Source organism: Glycine max, chromosome 4 (genome assembly GCF_000004515.6).
Source record: "Glycine max cultivar Williams 82 chromosome 4, Glycine_max_v4.0, whole genome shotgun sequence".
Classification (NCBI taxonomy): domain Eukaryota; kingdom Viridiplantae; phylum Streptophyta; class Magnoliopsida; order Fabales; family Fabaceae; genus Glycine; species Glycine max.
The window spans coordinates 21486418-21490019 of NC_016091.4; positions in this window are offsets into that span (position 1 = coordinate 21486418).

Consider the following 3602-nt stretch of genomic DNA (forward strand, 5'->3'; position numbering starts at 1 on the left):
TTTAGAGTAAAGGGGCATCTACTGCAAAGCTTCTCCAAAGGGCATAGTTATTTCCAGTTTCCTGAAAATATCTAAAAACCTCGCCAAATGACGATCTTTTTCTTTCTTGGAAGGTACCACATGATATGGTACTTCCACACCTTCATCGACAAGTTTTTCACTTCTACTCTTCTTTGCATTCTTATTATTTTTTTCTTCTTTTTCATTTTTTTCATTTTCTATTTTTTTCTACTTCTTTTTCTTTTTCTTGGTCCTTCAATTCTTTATTCTTGACCATTATTTGTTCCAATTTTTCTTGATTACTTTCACCTATCACCTCACTTTTCTTGCCATCAGTATCTTTCTTGTCAACAATTTTCTTCTTATGCACAACACTATCCTCATCCTCAGCCACCACAAACCTTTTACTCCTTGTCATCACAACTTTGCATTCCTGATATAAGTTCCATTGGAGCTTGTAGGCATAGGATCTTCTTCATCAATGGATTCCTTTGCTTCTTGGAAGATGAATGACAGTGGAATGGAGAAGGAAGAGAGAGAGGAGACGCCACTTCAAGGAGAAGATGAGTCTAGAAGAAGCTCACCACCATAGGAGGCCATCGATAAGAGCTTGGAGGAAGAAGGAGATGAATGAAGGGAGAGGAAGAGAAGAGCACGAAATTTTGTGCTCTAATAGAGCTTTGAAATATGAAGTTTAATTTTCAAATGATCAAAGTTAAAAAAAATGCACACACATGGCCTCTATTTATAGCCTAAGTGTCACACCAAATTGGAAGGAAATTTGAATTTCAAATTTCACTTGAATTTGAAATTGAATTTGTGGAGCCAAATTTTGGAGCCAAAATTTCACTAATTATGATTAGTGAATTTTAGCTATGTTTCAGCCCACTAATCCAAGATCAAGTCCAAGATTCTCCACTAAGTGTGCTTAGGTGTCATGAGGCATGTAAAGCATGAAGGACATGCACAAAGTGTGACTATATGATGTGACAATGGGGTGTAGCAAGCAAATGCTTACCTCCCCCTCTAAAATTTAATCGGATTGGGCTTCTCCCAATTCAATTAAATTTATTTTCCAACACACACATCAAATATTCACTTAATGCATGTGAAATTACAAAACTACCCCTAATACAAAAACTAGTCTAGGTGCCCTAAAATACAATGGCTGAAAAATCCTACATTTCTAGGGTACCTTACCTATATTATGGAGCCCTAAATACAAAGCCAAAAAATAATGAAACCTTAATCTAAGGCTCATACTTAGCCTATGGGCCCGAAATCTACCCTAAGGCTCATGAGAACCCTAGGGCCTTCTCTTGCATCTCTGGCCCATTCTTCTTGGAGTCTTCAATCCAATGCCCTTGCGGGGTAGGATTGCATTAATTCCTCCTTGGGATTCTGTTCTGTATTTGCCACAAAATTGTTGGATGACTTGTCAGCTATCTGCTTGGCCAGTTGTCCCACCTGTATAAACTGCGTCAAGGTCTCCTCCAGCTTAGTAGTCCTCTAGAATATGTTAGGTCCTTGTTGGATTGGCCTGTTTGAAGGCCCACTCTACTCTTTGTTGAACTAGTTGCTAGGGTGTGTCCTCCACTATCCTTGTTGATTAGAGGGACCCGGCTGGAATCCTGAAAATCCTCCTTGAGTATACCCTTGTCGCTGTTGATTTCCCATATAATGAATTTCTTGAGTGTTTTCTTCAGTGGGAATACATTGTCCTATTTCATGAGCCTCACCACAGATAGGACAACCTATAACCTGCAAAATAGAAGAGTGTGTAGGTTGACCCATAGACAACTTAGTTGCCAGCTTACCGAGTGTTTATGTTAAAATCTCAAGTTGCTTAGAAAGCAACTTGTTCTGTGCCAATAAAGCGTCATGTGATGATAGCTCTATCAAGCTTTTCTTCGTGGTTTGACTGGTTTTGTCTCGTAGAATGGCATGATCACTGGCTGACATGTTCTCAATTAGCTCAGTTGCTTCTTCCGGGGTCTTCAGTTTTATCTTTCCCCCTGCAGAAGCGTCTAACAGTTGCTTGGTTTGTGGTCTCAGCCCATCTATAAACATATTCAATTGGATTGGCTCGGAAAACCCATGAGTGGGAGTTCTTCTCAGCAAGGACTTTAGAGTCAGACCAGTTTCCACTGTTGAATGACCCTAACAAAGCATGCATCTACGTGATCAAAGACATGTATATGCTTTGAACCCAATCAGTCAAGTGCTTCCAATGAATAGGACTGCCATAAAGGGAACCTCTTTGATCATGAACCTGGACACTATATTAGTGTATCCTCACCTAGTAATCTCCGCGGAGCTGAACATCTCCCTACGCAGTTTCTTCTCATACAGTGCTTTTTAATAATGTTAACTAACTCAAGTTTTTCTCTTTAAAGGACCATGGCTACTCCACCTGCCTCGCCTCCTCCTCCTCCTCCTCCTGCAGACGCATCAGCGTCTCCATCTACCTTGAAGCGGACACGCAAAGCCACACGGCTATGATCCTTGGCCACTAGACCACCTGGGGCAGAGAGACCAATGGTCCACATCGATCCTGTGACCGACAAGGCCGGCGGCCCCCTCAAGAAGACATTAAGAACATATTTAGGGATTGTCGCTTGTGACAAGGTCGACGTGACATACGAGACTTGGAAGGAAGTCTCTGTTGCTCAGAGGATTTGATATGGGAGGATATTCAAGTGTTATAGATTTCTTCTTTGATTTTCTTTAGTAGCCAAAATTTATAATTTACTAACAATAAAACCTAATTTATTGTTTGTCAGGCAGAATTTGAAATCCCTAAAGCTTCTGATAGTAGGACAAAGAAGAAAGTTCTTCAGACTGTCGGCGAGCGGTGGAGGCAGTTTAAATCTGATTTGACCAGGAAATGGGCACTTGCAGCCAACAAGGACAGTGTGGACGACACTATCTGTGAAAAATACGACATTAGCAAGGAGAAATGGGCCCAGTTTTGTCAGACCCGCAGAGATCCCTCGTGGGAGGTATTTAATTAGTAATTTGAATTTTTTTCCATTAAAAATTCAGTTCTTATAATAGATTGAAGTAATCATTTTCAATAATTTTTTATTTTTGCAGGATGTACAGAAAAAAGCACAGGCCATCCAGAAGCAAAACATCGCCCCCCACGTGTTGTCTCGTGGGGGTTATGATTATTTAGAATAGAAGTTGATGGCTGAGAAGACAAAGAAACAACTAGAGGAAGCTGCTCAGTCTGGAAGCACTGAGGGTGTCATTAACCCTTCATCCCATCAGACGACACGTGAAGTGGAAGATGGCCCACACCAAGAATATTAGGGAGATGACGTCTGAGGCCGCAAAGGAAATCACTAAGAAGATTATAAGTCATTTTCAATTCAGAATTATAATTATGTTGAACCTATTATGTGAATGCCTTGGACAAATATGTGTTCTGTAAAGGATTCTTTGGAGGAGCAGGCGTCACAGGGTTCGTTCGTCCCCCATGGACGTTAGGATGTCCAGACTGCTGCCATTGGGCGACCAGAACACCCTGGCCATGTCCGTGCTGCTGGAGCTGGTGTCACCATAAAGCAATACTTCGGATTGGCTCCATGAACCTCCCG